This window comes from Anarhichas minor, unplaced genomic scaffold, assembly GCF_050575085.1.
Source record: "Anarhichas minor isolate MPS153535 unplaced genomic scaffold, ASM5057508v1 ptg000049l, whole genome shotgun sequence".
Classification (NCBI taxonomy): Eukaryota; Metazoa; Chordata; class Actinopteri; order Perciformes; family Anarhichadidae; genus Anarhichas; species Anarhichas minor.
In genome coordinates this window covers 2,921,110-2,939,077 of record NW_027466495.1, presented here as the reverse complement: position 1 = coordinate 2,939,077, position 17,968 = coordinate 2,921,110, and the positions used below count along the sequence as shown (strand labels likewise).

The 17,968-nt window shown below is 45.1% G+C and overlaps 1 protein-coding gene across 1 annotated transcript in view; it reads left to right on the top strand.

The window, feature by feature from the left end:
- ppargc1a (peroxisome proliferator-activated receptor gamma, coactivator 1 alpha) overlaps nucleotides 1-17,968 on the top strand; it is a 231,066-nt gene that overhangs the window by 64,893 nt on the left and 148,205 nt on the right. The window lies entirely within an intron of this gene.

The window sequence follows — 17,968 nt, the reverse complement described above, 5'->3', positions numbered from 1 at the left end:
GGTCTCCTCAGCATAAAAAAAAAAATAAAATTACTATTTCATGAAGTGTGAAAACACCCACGCAGGCGTTCTATAAATTACTGGTAAATATAATGGCTCCTGTAGCACTGAAGAAGCAGCGCTGGGAGCATTCCTGCTTCTATAGGATTGTATGGGCGAATCTGGGGGGCTTCCTTACTAATGAAGAGGTGGGCAGGAGTTGGACGCGGGCGACGTAGCGCGGCGAACAATGTGCCATTGTCGCCGCTAAGGCTGGGCTGTCACACGCTGCTCTGATCATTACTTACCCACAGACGCCCAATGTCACGCACAATATCCCCAGGTTTGCCCTTCATAGGTTGTTGTGCATCCTCCGATCGCTCCAGCTTGCTTAATGATAACAGGCAGCAATTACACTCACATGCCTGCACACACACACACACTCACACAAACAAGCTCGCACACACACACAAACAAGCTCGCACACACTTCTGTACTGCACGAAAACAAACACATTCGGCACCCGCCCGCTCGCCTTTCTTCCTCGGCCTTTTTGTTCAGGAAGGAAGATAAATATCCCCGTAATATAAAAAGCCTGCTCCTGATGTATTTTCAACAGTCCACTGCTTCAATTACATGTATTTACTTACAAGTCTGAATTCATTCTCTGCCCGCCGCGGTCCCATTTGTTTTGAATGGTGAATGAAAAATGTCTCCCGCGCGCTATTGTGGCAATATTTTAACGCTTTGCCTCGCCAGCACACCTACCAATGAACTTCACATGTGCGAATTGTTTAATAAATCAGCTGAGGGGGTGAGGTTATAGAGACGGGGGGGGGGGTTTGCACGCCACAATGGCAAGACCAGTTTATAAATTGCATCCTCGTCTGTATGAAAGACCCCTACAATAGGATCCTGCGCTGAGGGGAGGCGGATTATAGGAGAGGCCAGGATATTATTCACACGGGGTGTGTATGAGTCCACACTACTGAACTGCAGGAGTGTGAGAAGCAAGTCGCTCTCCCGACTGGAAACGTTGGCAGTGTGCAAAGCCATCTTTCTGAGGCCGCAGTTCGATTTCATGGGACTGTACGCATATGATGTCAGAGTATGGATATCAGGGGACACGACTGTGCTGGTGGGGTGGCACGCTTATTGAGATCATGATTATAGCTGTGTCTAAACTCCGGTCCCTTTTGTGACAGAGCCATTAGGAGGCTGTCACACTCTTCAGCGCGCTCTATGCATGTGACCGCTAATGCTAATACACTGACTGCAGCTCACACTCACACACTAGATTATGCCCAACACCGTGGCATTGACCCTGGACACTTGGCTACTTTTTAGAGGAAATGCAAGTAGCATGAAATCATTTTTATTTATTTTTTTAGAAAGTATAATTAGTTGTCATTTTTGGCATATGTTGTTGTTCAGTGGCTCAGCTGTCATACATAGCCAGGGCTGCCTTTCCACTGGGCCTCGGCATGCTTGCCATTACTCTGTATCACTGGTATATACAAGCAGGGCTGAGCAGCACCAGGCTGCAAAGTCACATTGTCAAATTGATTGCCCATTTAAAAGGATTGTGGCTTTCACAAGGTTTGGCCTCCAGTTGAGTGCAAATCGAGTGCCACTATATTAAGTGGTAAGACCAGAGTGCTGATAGATTACCTTTGGCCACTCTGTTTAATTGTTGGACTTGGTGGCAAACCTGTTAAGAGAAAAAGGTACAAAAAAAAAAGAGAGAAAGAAAAAGGAAAGAGCTAAATCGAGAATGTTAAATATTGAAGTGGTTGCCCAAGGGCTAATGAAATTAACAATGCAAGTAAACAGCCTGCTGCAAGTGCCACACCGTCCTCCTCCTCTGCCTCGCTTTGTCCCTCTTCCTCATTGGCTTATCGTGGAGAGAGCTTCAGGGCTGTGTGTGTGTGTGTGTGTGTGTGTGTGTGTGTGTGTGTGTGTGTGTGTGTGTGTGTGTGTGTGTGTGTGTGTGTGTGTGTGTGTGTGTGTGTGTGTGTGTGTGTGTGTGTGTGTGTGTGTGTGTGTGTGTGTGTGTGTGTGTGTGTGTGTGATCACAGGTACCCATGCATGGAGGGCTTAGAGTAGGTGATCCAAGGTCAGAAACCCCAGTATTAGCAGCGTCTCCATCCCAACAGACCCTCCTCCACGCCAAACTCTATCTCCACCATGCTGCATCAGCGCTATAATATCGTTAACCATAATCCGCTTCCCTGCCTTTACCTCTGGCCAAACAGCACAACTCAGCTTTAAGGCTCCATAACAAAGCTGAATTGATGTATTTATCTTACCCCCCCCCCCCCCCCCCCCCCGCATTTGAATAAGAGTTTGCATTGTCCTTGCTAAGATATCCTTTCAACAGAAGAACAATGTTTTTATGAAGCTACATATGAAACCAACTCTGTATACTTTTTCTCACAACTTTGACGTTTTTTTTAATAATAATTCGTTGTAGTTAAAAGATGAAGCACAGCCATGTTTTCTTATCTTAGTGGAGGCTGTGATTGAGCAGTGCGAGAGCTTTGACGATTGTGTTTCAACTTGAAATGGCTCAGTGTGACATAATTATGTCGGCTTATCGCTGTCGCTCTCTGAGATGGAGATGTTGTTCGCTGTTGGGCAGCTAGCTGGGGGGCTTGGCTCTCCTGCATTTGTTTTTCTTTCAATTCAACACAGGCCAAACACACACGTACTGTATTTACACACACACACACACACACACACACATACACACCTCACACCTGGAACAGATCTGCAGTAAAGCCGCTGGAAGCCAGCTTATCTCCATTACACATTCTTCCTGAAGGCGGCACTGGACAGCTGGCACATATACTGTACAAGTGCGCATTGACACACACACACACACATACAGTATATGCATGAACCACACACCCATTCATCCTGGCGGTGCATGCAACCACATGTGTGGAAAGTAAATGTAAAAAAAGTTTTTTAAACATCTGAAAAGACACGTGTGCACACATGATTAACCATATTCATGCAAACACACACAGACACATACACGCATATAAGAGCCAGGTTCCAACACGCTGAACTGATCCAGTTGGTGGGCAGTTGGCGTCGGAAGACACCCAGCGGGGCCCGGGTTGGAGGGTCCCCTCTGTCCCGAAGAGGACGGGCTCAGAGCAGATGTGCATCTCAGGGGCTCGCGCTTAAATCCTGTTCGACTGCTGCGGCCGTGAAAAGAGAGAAGCTTAACAAATCACCTCCCGGGTTAATCTGCTCTCGGACTCTTTTGTCATTCTGTCTCTCGTCTTCAGGAACTCTTTACATTTGGGATGCAATTACCAGTGAAGAATAATACACCAGGGACTAACTGCTAACTTAACCAACAGCTAACAAGTAGTTCCTAAATAAGTCTCGTCATCAAGGACCATAGAGCAGATACCTTCCCAGTATTCTGTTAATACACCTTTGGGTGTCTCTACATTCCTCCTTCACAACTCTGCTGATAATTAGCATTACTTATCTACCATATGTAAATGTTTGTGCTGCTTCGAGTGAAACGCTGTATCAAACTGAGGCTAGAATTGGTAATTACGTCATGATTACCCTAAAATGTAATAGATTACTTCTCATGGAAACAAAGTAGTTGCATTACTTCACCAACTACTAAGAGGTAAACGTGATTAATTGCATAGATAAAGCCAGCTCTGTCTGCTATGGAAATCTGGATGCTGCATTCCTCACTCTTCTTTTTTTATTGCATACTATGTGGATTAAAACAAGGACTATCATTTTTGTTTAAGAGTTTTTAGCTATTCATTATTAGAAATGATTGAATCATTCCTTGGTTACAACTCAGAAATGTATGAACCTTTTATGGAAAATGTTCCCCTTAAATAAGGACCTGTAAAGTCTGACGGTCTTCTTCACACTTAAGGACATTAAATTCACACTTTGGAGCGTTTAATTTATCACTTCACTCCCTCAATTAACAGCTACCGAACATGGCGGCTTTTTACTGGCCCACTGTTGATGCTTGAGCGCAGGGCTTGGCTTATGTTTGCCAAAGAGGGAAAACAGCATTTCAGCCATGCTGTTTTTTTTTGGGGGGGTGTTTTTTCAGCATCATTCACCAGCAGTGGTGGCAACCATCTTAGCAGGCTGGGATCCAAGCCCCCTCCAGAGATATACTCTTTTCTCCAACATGAGCATGGGATTTGGTTTCACTAACAAAGCCGTTTTCACAGTTTGTTGTGGTGCACATTAATATTCATGTACTATTGCTTGGCTCAGTCTGTCCTCCATAAAAAAAAAAAAAAACCACAATTGTTACTTTTTCTTTCTTCGACCTGTTTTATTCCGTCGTTTCTTGAACAGCGGTTAGGCTGGTGGCAAGACATTTGATACGGTTGACAGAGGTAGGATTTAATTCATATAATATGATGAATATTTCTAAGACAATGTTATATTTGTGACCCTTTTCTATCAATTATAACCACAGCAATGGCTGCCGACATACTTGACCAGAACATTAGCTGTTCAATTAAGAGTTACGGAGAGATGCTGCTATTAAAAGGAAAGGTTTCCCTTTCCGTCACCTGATGCACGCTGCAGGTAGTCATTGCTCTCTAAAATCTGAATTCAAGGTAGGATTTCACATTTCAATCAACGATCAAAAAGTACCTTTTCAACGGGAGAGCTGAAACCTGTAATTGTTGTCGAATGTTGGACAGGTGCACCTTCAGACCGTGTCTCCAATGCAAACCTTTCCTGTCCCTTGTTTTCATTATTGTGAAACCTGCCGAGTGTGTGCTTGCAGGTGCTGATTGATTTTCCAGCCCCTGCTGTGTGTGTAGCTCCCGTGTCACACTATCTGTCTTTCTTTGTAGCATTTGTTTTTGAACCGACAACGGTCAGGACGGACAGTCGACACACCCTGAAGCATTGTTTGGCCTTGTGTGTTTATCCACTCCGTGAATGAATAATGAACAAATGACATTTGTGTACAGCCCATTATGTGTTGTTCCCTGTGATTATGTTTGTGTTTAGGGCATCTTCAGGCTGTAGTAAATAAAGGTAACTCCAGAGGCACTAACTGTGTCGTCAATATCATGGACAATTCTCTCTTCTTTTCTTAGAAGAGTAAGGCCATCGAGTGCTTCTTCGATAAATATAGGACTTACAATTGCATTAATAGACTCCATATTATAGACTCTAGACTCCATTTTTTAGAAATATTGCGATGTTAAGTTGAAAGTTACAATGTGGAACTTTCAGAAAATACTTTTATTTAAGTGGACTTATGCTAATGTTTTAAGTTCACACCTGTTTACATGCTTTTATGTTTATGTCTCATACTGCCTGTCTGAATACACCTGTATTCACCCTCTGTGTGAATCGCTCTGTCTCCTTAAGCCCCCCCCCCCCCCTCCTGAAAAAGCTCCGCCTGCTTTGAGTCTGCGTTTGATATAGGAAGGTGAGCCAAACCTGAATGGCTTGTTGATTTCTGAATGTAACTGTTGTCTTATGCCACAGTTTGTAAATACTCAAATGTATGTTCACAAGCACTGAGAAAGTGACTTTAGCGTACAATCCGTTCACACATCAGCAATACAAAGGGATTAATACATGCAACTTGTTTCATATAGTACCTTTAAATAGACTGCGACTGTGTGGGGAAACAAAGTTAAAGAGGCATGAAGCGTTAAAATCGTCCCAGAAAATATACTTCAGACTGGTTGAAAGACTTCTGGTGATGTTCCCTCTGTTTTATGCATGCCCTGTAAACCCCCCCCCCCCCCCCTTTCCTCTTTCTCGCTCACCTCTTCTGCTAGCAATCTAGCTCTGCATTACCTTCAGCTGTTTTTAGTCGGGGGATTAACGTAGCATTAACAGCTTACATCGTTTTCCTCTGTTGGTCTCTCCCTCTTTGTTCTTTTGCCCACTTTCTCCCCAAACCTTTTTACTTTTCAGAGTTAAAATAGAGGATTTGATTTTTTTTCTTCTTTTTTTTGTGCAAAATCAGAGCAAAGCCAAAATGAAGATGCCAGTTACATTAAGAGATATTCCAGGGGGGCTTGAGGCGAAGCGCGCTGCTTTGACTGAGAAACAGTGAGGCACTGCGGCGCACCCCCAGAGGACCAGCCGAGTGTCTGATGTTGATTTAGCTGTAGAACGCCACCGAATCTAGTTATAACTGTGTTGAATTAATTTCTCAGGCCTCTAAAGAGAACCGCAATTGCAGGAAATAAAACCGTTTCGTATAGATAAATGTAGTGGAATAAATGGAGAGTAGGGACTTTTCTAGCCATCAAACTTGACCGTGAAAGATGTTTGAGATATCGAGTGGACCTCCTTGCACCGTCTATAGTTTTAACTCCTTCCGTTGCTGCCCTACATGCCTCCTGCCCTTTATTTAATCACACTGTGAGCAATTCAAAGTGTAGCCGTGTTCTGCCTGCAGCAAACCACAGCAACCAGTACTTTAAACTCTTCCACTACATATTAATAAGAGCAAATTAGCATATTCTGATTACATGTGCACTTAAAGTCACCCTTATTAATACTAGCTTTAATGTTGATGCCTTTTTATAGTATTTGCTTATCTTGCTTACATTCATGGCAGGCTTTGCAATACCTGTTGCTTTGCTGCTGTCGGTATCTTAAAATCCATGTTAGTTGTTCTTGTGTACATTTGTAGACGAATGCCGACTGTTGTAGATTAGGTCAGAGCCTTCGGAGAGAGGCATGTGTTGCCGTCAGATGCTAAATGCTGTTGCTATAGATGCACTTCACGTTTTCTACACAATAGTGGGGTTTTTTTTGCTCCCAAAAATAACTCGATTCTCTTGATTCGGTACAACTTATGCCCGTGGCGCTTCAGGTTCTTCCCGTTCGTCCTGTCCTTTAAGGTTGCTTGCGTGTGCGTCTGCTTTTTACAGCCTGTTTGCGTCAGTGAACTCCAGCATGAGCCGTGTTTAATTGCTCCTGATGCACAGCGGGTAGAGATCCCCCGGGCCAGGCCTGTATGCATGGCCGCCCAGAGAAGACATCTGCCCCATCAACCACCTCAATGCCACCAAACAGCCACCCCTCCTTCAGCCGCATAGAGCGCTCCTGTGGACCAACATTACATGTGTAAGGGTTCCCCACAGAATCTCTCTTCATCGCCTCTGTTAAACACTTAAACTACACAACCTTGGAGTTTTTGTAGTGATTAAGTGTAATTACACGGTGTAATTAATGGTGTTGTTAATTGTACGTCAACCACTTTCTTTTCATCACTAAAACCTTGCCTTTTAATCTTTTTAAAGATATTTTTCTTTTATCAGAACCGATATGCTGCCTCTTTTTTTGATATATCAACGATGTGCGCTGTACCTGTGGTGTGCAGGTTCAAATCATGGATGTGTTGCAGTGCAGCATCGTGTAAGGTTTTATTCTATGGCAACGGCGGCCGTCTTCTTGAAACCTCCAGTGGCTTCCAGAGCAGAGGTCAGAGGTCACTAGCTCTCATAGTCCTCAACAAGCTCCAGCTGATTGCCCTTGTTCCCCCCCGAGGAAGGAACGGCGAATGCCACAAACACAGCTTCCCATGAGAAAACAAATTGGCCACCCAATGACTCCTGTCATTTTAAACACTGCTTAAGAGCCGGAATCCCCGGCTGGACTTTTATGGACACCAGGTTCCTGCTCCCGGGGCTGGAGGGCGATTCCAGTACAGCACCGGGGAATTATGTGAGAAGCATTCATCACTCAGGATTGAGTAGAGGTTCGTCAGATTGGCCGAGTGTGTGTGTGTGTGTGTGTGTGTGTGTGTTAGAGTTGGAAAACATGGCATGAAATGAAACATCTGTCTGTCTCCCTGCATCGCTCCAGGGCCTAAGGAGACGTTTATAGCAAGCAGCAAAGCAACCGTTTTGTTTGTCATGTAAGTTACTAGAACCACGCGATAAAGTCATTACTTCAGGGCGCCCCCCCCCCCCAATCTTGTCAAAAGCTACACAATGTCCCTGTAAGCACAGTGCTACTTTATGGCATATACAGGAAATGAAGTGCAATCATCAACACCAGCAACGCACCCGACAGGAATAGGTTCCAGATTCATTATGACGAGACGAAGCCGCATGCCTTTTTTTTGTTTTTTCTCCCCTCCTACGACTTCGTGCTGAAATGGTAAGTCAATTTGTTGGCTTTGTCAATCCCAGGGGACCTTTTTGAATGTGTCACATCAGCGTTAATTGCCATAGACGTATGAAACAGCAGTCCCCTCCTCGCTGCTCTGGCGCTCGACAGCCCCCTCCCCATCGGCGATGACACTAAGTGCACCCCTGTGTTCCTCTCCGCACGGCTCCTCTGAGGATGTATTCTAAACAGGCTTTGACAAGGCGACTTATGTTATAGATTGTGATGATCGTTTCCTTCCCTTCTCAACAAGGAAGACATTTTGCCAGGAAACAAAGTGGAAAGAAAAAATGAAATCTCCTTGTCTTATCTGATCCCGTGGAGTTCAGCATATTACAGGGGGACTGAAAGATGGACAGTTTCCTTGGCGATAGCGTAAAGGTCAAGAAAAGTTTTCAGACTCAGGAAAAAACAGCCTAAAGTGAAGGGACGCGAGGAAGCACAAGCCTGGGGCCCAAGCCACAAGAGAGGGATTTTGGGTTGGCAGGGTAAGAATCATGTACCCAAGCCATCATCACAAGACAGAGGACTTTCTTCACCATTTCATTAAACATGGAGGAAACGCACTGGCGCCAGAGGCCCAGTGCCCTTAATCAAGCACTGTAAGGTCAATGGAAAATGCTGGACTACTGCTAAAATGGAGTCTGTCTAGATGGGAGACAAAGTGAGAACGAATGAGTAAGGGAGGAATGTACCGGGCTTTTAAGAGCTCGGATTACCGTGGGTCGCTTGTGGAAACGGCTGCTTCCAGCGCACATCAGGGACAGTGTGAGGAAAACCAAGATGCAGAAGGAAAAAGCTGAGTATTTCAAACGGGATGAAAACTGTCAAAGTCAGAAAGTGTTATTTGTCCAAAGGTAAAGAGAGGCACTTTGGCCGTATAAGGGGAAAAAAAGACAACGTGCCAGCATTAAAAGTAAATGTAGGGAATGGCGTGCTCATCGATTGCTCGTGTAGAAAGGCCCAACATCCACCATGAGCTCTGAGCTGATAGGACCAGTCACACAGCTTGTAGACACAGCAGCAGCAGATTGCACTGTGATGAAAAAAGGGTGAACTAACGCCATAAAACATAAAGAGATGCTATCTGGCATGGCGTACAGGAATAGGCTGGTGGTGCTGGCCGGTGTGTGACTGCATGTATGTGTTTTGGAGGGGTGCACTTTGATTTATTACCATAGCGGGGCTCAGCAACAAGTCAGCTGTTAAGTGTTTTGACCAGGTGGCCCCCCCCCCCCCCCCCTCCCCACCCTCCAGAATAGGCTCGGCCTCAAACTGCGTTCATGTGTTTGCGTGCACCAGTATGCAAATCTGTCTAATTTAGCTGTCTCCACAAGGACACGTGGAATCAAGCTGCTCTTTCGCAGCCTTCAGCGACAATTGCGCCGCGGTGCTGTGCATACGTAGGGAACGGCATGCGGCGGCCATTTCCTCTAAACGTGTCAACAGGATGCTGCTCTCACACTGTGCCTCCCAGATGATTGATAATGAACGATTGGCTCATTAACAGAGACTATTAGCCATGTCCACATGTGCGGTCCCATGAGTGGGTAGAACACTCGCTGAATGGACACACTACAACATGAAGACTAATTGCCTTTGAAGACGGAGTCTGTATTTTCTCCTCTAATTCTCCGAGGGCCCACAGGCGGGGGCCTTAAGTCGGCAATAATTGCTGCAATTTTCGGTGTCATTTGCTCACTTCCAGAGTGACACAAGCATTTCAGTACTTGTCTCCCAACATGTCACTCGGCCACTTCCCTGTGTTTAAGTGAGCTATACCAACTCGACCACATCCCGGTGAAAAAGTTGTTGTCTCTTGTCTGGAAAAGAGAGACATAACGTCAACTTTGTGACACATTTTCAGTCGACGCATCATTTTAATCGAGTTTTCTCCCACCACGTCGCATAACCTTTACATCAAATCTCACATCAAACTTTTAGCTGGAAAGTCCTCCTTCACCTCGGCATCACCGACTTGTCCAAGGAAGCCGAGCCTTTGTTGCGCTTCTGCCAAGCTTGCGTGCATTCGACCTCTGACTCAGCTGACCCCCACCCCCCTGCCCCCGAGTCAAATACTGAACTGCTGACAGACGAGCAGCACCGGGAGATTAGAAAGAAAAACAGACGGGGAAAAAAAAAAAAAAAAAGGGATCTCTCTGCTGGAGGCTGTGTTTGTGGGTAGCTGGTATTGCCATAACAACATATGGCCGCCAAGCTGTAGATTCACTGAGCTCGGATGTACATTTGGTTGGTCAATATTCCCTTGGATGACATTGGCAGGTTTATTGTGTGAGGAATTAACCAATTTGTAGAGCTGAAAAATCCGGCTGTTGCGCAGTTGTTTGCTGTGATGTATCAGTACAGAAGCAGTTTGGGAGGTTTGAACAGGTGCTCGGTGCTGGAATGCGTCACTCTGGTCCACGCAGAGCGAGATGGAGCTTCTTTTCAAATTTCTAATTCAGAGAAGATGTATGTACGTGGTTCAATGTGACGGTAATAGCAAGCGATGTTGCCACAAAGCAGTAAATCCGTTATCAGAAAATGAATGCTTGTGTGGCTTACAGTGCTTCACCTTTTTAGATGAACACTTATTTTCTCTATAGTTCTTTTTTCTTTGCGGGGTAAACACGTTTGTGTGCAATCGTTACCTGGTGCTTGGGTGACCGGCCGCCAAAGTGCTTTGGTGCATCAGGCCCCAAACATCACAAATCTTAAAAACAGGCCGGCGGTTATGGATGATGGTTCTGGAGTGGAGCTGGAACCTCCCTCCTCCCATCCTCGGGCCCCAAGACAGTTAAGTGTAGGAAACAGTACTTATGCTTACATCTCTTCTTTTCCAGCGTGACAGGTATGATAAATAACGAGATATGTCTCGCCAGTATGATATCGGGTCTTTAGAGGGAAGAAAAAAAAAGGGCATTTCCCTCCTTTCTTGTCTGGAAATGACTGAGTTAGAAAAGGCAACTCTGATTTTCTGTCCATGTTCGGACACATGAAAAGACATCTTGCTGCGTGAGTGCAGCAGTGAGACGAGACCTTGTCGTCTTCAAGCCTCCCCCCCCCCCCCGTGGTAATTCAGAACGTCCGTTCGGGGCCTGCCATTACCTCTCCACCAGTGCTTTCTTCCGCCGTCCATGAAGAGAGACCGCCAGATAATTAATGCGTTTGAGTCCTCGCACTTCCCTGACACACTTGACTCCGTTTAATAAATGATGTCCCATATTTTCCCATTCATTATACTGTCATTAAGACATATTAATTCCCCCCGCTGCTTTAACCTTTTGGCCCGCGTTACCACAGTGGCCCCTCTCCATGGCCAGCCCCAGTTCCTTGTTCTACACCTCTCACACGTTGTACCACTTCTATTACAAGCCCCTCCATGGGCTGTTATGCAATGAGCCCATTTAGGAATAAACGAGGACAACACTCGGTGTTGAGCAATCGCACAGAAAGCAAGCATTTTCAGATGTGTTCCAGAGTGCATGAAAGTCAAACTTCAAGAGAACGTGTTAAGTACTTTCAGCCTGCAGGTACAAGGAGAGACTCCTTGACGAGAAAAAAAAACTCGGCGACAGTCTGTTGACCCAATTTGGAGCCCACACTTTCATGGAGCGGATGTGAGAGATGCTCTTTTTTTAAAAAGACTAAAATGTACAGAGTTAAGATGCCTTTGGCAATTCTTGGTCCGGTGGTTATGAAGAACACGCAGATTTGTGATTCATTACTCTGGACAAGGATGAGTCCACGGTAAAGAAGTCTCTTCTAAAGAGTCCTTTATTACCACTTTCACGTTCAGAGCAGTCTGGTTGTGCATGCAGTAGAGCAGTTCATAGAGCGTCCATCGGCCCAGTGACCTGCCAAGTGTTGAAGCACCTTGAAGACATTTAAAGCAGCAGGAGTGTAGACATCCAAAAAAGGGGTGGGGGTGGCTTAAAAAGAGAGAGGTAGAGAACTGATGTTAGTCTGTGTGTGTGTAGCTAGCTTATATGCCCTTGAATTGGCCCGGGACCACCAACGCTTGACTCGTTTAACTGCTCATTTATAACAGGTGGGCAGCATTAAACACTGCAGGTCCAAAGTCTGATCTCCCATTCCCTATTCATGCCTTAATCATAGCCGCCTAAAAACCTAATCTGTCTCCAGATCAGTGGCCAGGGACCCATTTTATCTAGCCTCGCTAAACATATTGTGCAGAAGCCCATTTGCTGTAAATTGCAGCTATTAATCGTCAACTCAAACAGGCACCTGCATTGTATTTGGGCATAAGAATTCATGGAAAGTTCGCCGGGTATTGTTCTGAAGCCCTCACTGATAGAACAAAAAAAGCTGGTGCAGTACATTTAAGAAAAAAGAAGGAAAAAAAAGAGTTTGCCCATGCTTCTTCATGAGGTGGCAATAAACAATTAATTACACATTTTGGATTCTGTGTATTGCCAGAGGCCAGACATTTCCCCAGCTAGTTCGGGCTCTTATCTTATGCATGCTCCCAACTTTTGGTCTCTTGCACATCAGAAGAGAATGTGTGGTCCTGTTTCTGCCCCCATAAGCTGAAAACACTCGTATTACACAATTGCGCTCCATCCAAAGGTCTGCAGTTACTACAACTTATCAACTCTGACACGCTACACTAAGTAAAGATTAATCCTTTACCTTGAGTGTGACATCAACTAGCCGACCCAGGACAAGATATCGCGTCTTTTCCATCGATGTTATGAGGAGGAATAAGCTACAATTAGAATCTAGCCATAACAGTTGTCCAACTCATAACTCATTCTGTGTTACATAGAGTGCCAAATCACATTTTACACTGTCTGAGGGAGTGCTGCGGGATTTGAACACCGTCTCTCCCTTGTGTTCTGGCTCTACCTCTGCTTCCTCCAAAGGCACCAACATGAATTTTCATCTGCAGTCTTTGCCCTAAATAGACTCTCCGTACGCCTGCCTCGTGGTTTCCTTTTTTTGTTCCCTATATCCTAGTGTAACCGGTAGCACTCTGGATACAGCTTGAGAATACGGATCTTTCTATCTTATCTCATTCTGTGTGGGAAGTTAATGGTGGAATTAGACGCATCATTATCTGTACCTTTTTGGAGAGCTTTTGCATGAAGGTTTTATTGGATACGGGAGAGTTTGAGGTTGTACAAACTAGAGCTCCTTTCATAAACTCCTTTCATAGACGGGTCGATTAAAATGAGAACGTACGCATGAATAACTTGGAATTATTACGATCTTCGTTCACTTCCCAGTTATATGCCCTCTGCTAAATAACAGGCCACCACTTTCTAATTTAATAGGTCAGACTTGTTACCCAAATCACTGAAAAAAGTTACATCATAAAAAGAGCTTATAGACTCTTTAAGTTCCAATAAGTACCACTTAAAAAGTACATGCGTAGTGTATGTGAAGTATACCGACAAATCAACGAGCATACTTGAAACAAGTGGGCCGACTTGGCTCCAGAAGTAATGCAATTGCACATTTAAAAGTAGACTAAGCTAGTCAACTTCTTGTGCTCAAGTGTACTTTAAACACACACGTTTATTACTTATTTGCCAGAGGACACTCGCAACACATTAGCTCTTCTAAAAACGTTTAAGCTGTCTCATATATCTGCCTATAAAGTTAGACAGACGGAGTCTCTTTTGTCCTAGAAATGGAAAATAGTTTTCTCTTCCTAGACTGGAAGAGTGCTTCATGTTTCTTGCAATGCTTTTCACTCAGGCTTTTGACAAAATGGCACCACTTGTGACCTAGTTTCAATAGACCTCCTCATCACACTCTGTACACTTCTCTCACATCCAAACACCTCAACACCCACAGTCTACTGTCTGGTGTGTCTTATTTTGGCATCATTTTTGTGGGAATCTGTATCTTGCTTTCTCCAAACTAACCCGATCGAATGCATCGTTTCGATCGCCAAGGTGGCATTTGGATCCCCCCCCCCCCCCTGTCTTTGGCACTGCTCGGTAAATCCACCTCAGCCAGATTTCAGAGAGTGGGCTGTATATTACCCACTATCAGTTCGTCGGAGGTGTCTCCCTGCATTTGTATGCCTCGCCGTCCATATGGGGGGGTATGACGCAGTATTCGGTTCGGCCCCCGCTGTATAATTTATCCCAAGCGAACCCGTGCCATACATCACCGCATGTATTATTAATGGGTAATATGTTCCCCGTAAATGACAGTAAATATACTGGTGGGTGTGGAGAATGGTTTGGCAGACTGCCTCATCCTCACCACCACCACCACCCCTCTCCGCTTGCTCGTTAGATGCCGTTCTGTGGCTGTTGCCTGGTAGACAGCTGGACAATCCTTGGATTTTCCGTCACTCAACAGACGCCTCAGTGTTTTTTTTTTTGCCCAAAGCGCATTAACCCTAGCGTGACTTCTTCCCCCTCCCCTCCCCCCCTTCTATTTTTCCTTAACAGTGACGGCAGCGTCACGCTGCATGCACTGCACTCTCACATTACAATTGACTGAGGCACGAGCAAAGCTGAGGTTCTTTTTGGTATCCAGCACAAAAGCATTGTGCCACCTTCGCCCTGAATGTTCCCTGTGTGCGCGCATTTGTACGCACATGAGCACATGCTGCATCCAGTTTCAGAGGATCCTTGACAGTATCGCGCAGCCAATAAAAGACCACCTGTTCCAGTGTGCTAATCTAATGTGGCCTTGCACAGACTTGACGGTATTTCTTCCAGTGTCACGTTCCGTCGGGGGGGCCCCCCTCCACCGCTCCACGGCAAAAGCCGAGGCGAGTTGTTAACAGAGCGCCCCTGACACACAATGTGCCAATTTCACGCCCGGCCCCTAATCCAGCTGACACGGCTATTGACGCTCCTTTAATTGCCCTGTAAGTTTTTGCTTTTTTTTTTTTTTTTTACATGTTGAGGAATAGAAAGCACCGTCAAATCTGTTCCCATTCCTCCGCTTGTCTGTCAGGATGGCTGGCACCTTGTTATGATTAATGTATTCCCCGGCATGCACGTTTTTTACTCCGGGAAAACACACCGTTATCCAGGCGAAGAGCTCCTGTGAAGTCATATCACGTTTTCTCTTGCCGAGGAGCCCGATATTGCACATGGCAAATACATATTTCAGAAACAACTACTTCAATTCATCTTTCAGGGTGTTGAATCAGCTTGTCTCAGTTTAATTCAGTTTTCTCTCAGGGCTCTTTTGGAGTGGAGTTGAAGTGTACCAAATTGAGATATAGATTTTTCTGTCTCTTTGAGCCAGAAATAAGATCACTTGAAGAGTTTGTGAGAGGCGGGTTAGGGATCATATGTGTTAAGTTGGAGATTGAATTTTGTCCAGCTTTCGCGCAGTCAAACATGCACACAATACTCCATGAATACAAAGCATCAATAACTCATAAATACTATGAAGGAGCTAGAATGCTGCATGATATCTCCTCCCTGCAAATCCTACTCACCACCTTGCATCTAAAGCAAAGCAAATGTTAAATACCTGTCTGAAAGGACATACAAATCCACCTTTATTAAAAAAAGCACACGATACATATTCAGTTGATTGTCAATCTGTGTATTAAATAATGCTACAGAATGCACAGTTCTGCATACCACAGCCACATTGTTACAGATAAGTATGATCACCAGATGGAAAATATTGGATGTGTCGGACCATTTCAGCAGCATTCATTTCACATCCGCTCAGAAAAAACCCAAAAGCCACCCTCTTGAAATGAAGCCCGTATGGAGCGAAAACAAGAAACCGAACCTCCGATGGCTTCACCAATCTCATTCTCACTGGGGGTCTTAAAGGAGCGACGAGCTACTCCTCCTCCGAGCCTGCGAGCAGATCAATACCAGGAATCAGGCCATTACGCTCCTTTTTGAAAGCACTACGTGCACAATCGATATGTTATTATTTTTCATCTGCTGGCTGTATTTAATACCCTCATTATTATTTCCCCCCACTGAACTGGGAGGAAGCTATTCCCATCCCAACTTGGATCATTTTTTTTTTTGGCTGTCTCGGATTGGCCCTCATCTACATGGTTGTGTAGTGATGCGCTCGCTGTGCATATTGAGTTTTGTTTGGAGTCCTTGTAGGTTGTTAGCGATTTTGTGTGTGTGTGTGTGTGTGTGTGTGTGTGTGTGTGTGTGTGTGTGTGTGTGTGTGTGTGTGTGTGTGTGTGTGTGTGTGTGTGTGTGTGTGTGTGTGTGTGTGTGTGTGTGTGTGTGTGTGTGTGTGTGTGTGTGTGTGTGTGTGTGTGTGGTCTCTATGGATCTAAGTGAATGTGTTTACTTCCTCTTTGAATGCATCCTGAAGAGCTGGAGGATTACGGCCTGATGGAGCCCTGAAGAGTGTATATAGTTCACTCATTTTCATGAACTACCTTTTCTGATATGCATTATTGGTTTTCCCATTTGCTTTAAGCAAAACATTGGTGCTTGTCCTTGAATAGTGAAGATGACTGAGAGCAATGACCAGAGGTGAAGTGAGGAAATGCGATTCAACATAAACGGCCCCTTCTTGTGTCCCATGTTTAATTCAGTGCATACTATTTAATGCCCTCTTAGATTATCATGTTTGCAAGGGCAATATGGAATTACGATGTATGAGTTCCGCTCCATGTTTTTCTTTTAATCTTTATGGCAAATCGCAGCAAGATCAAATGTGCATTAACTTTCCTGCAATAAAGCACTTGATGTATGCCGAAAGCCCCCCCCCCCCCCCCCGCGAACCACGTGGGGTCCGAAGCTCACGCACGACACACGCTGTGTCCAAAATGTATGGAGCGAATTAACTGGTAATACTCATTTTAATATAAATGAGCTCTCTCGTAATGACGTGAAGGTTTCCCTCAACACGGCGGGAGAGTGGCGTGGGGAGCGAGAGCGGAAGGGCCCGGTTAGCCAACGACAGTTTGGTGATAAATCATCTGTAATTAAACACTTTGGAAATATACGGACCACGGCAGAGGGTGGGGTGGTGGGGGGGTGTGGTTAGACAGTAGGTGGGTTGCATGGTTGCTCATCCTGGTGGTCTGTTAATAAATGCAAAGGACATGATTGGAGGAGTTTTGCCGTTGAAGCTTTCTGATCAGAATGCCTGGAGTTTACGTCTTCGTGTTCATTAATCAGAGGCTCGTTCTGATGGATCTCTCCTGTTCCACCTGTAAAAACATCTTTTCTATACGTTTAGAATGTGACTGTACCCATGCCCGGGCCTTTACCGTCGTTTCTCACTCCCGGTGAAAGATTAATTGCTCTTGATCAAAGTCGTCAAGCAGAAGCCACACCGGGCTTAATAGACTAGAGAATGGCTTTCTTTATGTGGGGGTGGAGGGAGCTCCAGGCTCCTATTATCTTGTCTTTCTTGTTCCCAGTGCAGGAAATGTAATTCTTTACCATGCTTATTTTTTTTTTTTTTTTGGACTTTCTGCTGGTTTGGAGAACAAGCCTTCAGTGGTAAGCGGCGGTGCGGACGAAGGCTTGAACATGGAGCGCTATCACAAAGTAGCAATTGAAGCGGAGGCCGTACAGCCTGGCTTATTGGGAAGGAGTATAAATCAGAGCGGACAAGTGACAGAGACTAATGCCCGCCAAGCCCACAAAATAACCCTTCCATCCCACTCCAGCTTCACCCTACAACTTCCTGATAAAGTCACCACTGTGACACTATAACACAAGGTACAATAATAGAAATGCATTACTCAAAAGCCCTCCGAGACATGTAGATTGGAGAACGGCGCCGAAGGAGAGATGGAGAAGACTACCTGGGCAAAGACATATTTTTATGTCCTTCATAGGACAAATGGTGTTCCTTCAGACGGCATGAATGAGTTTAG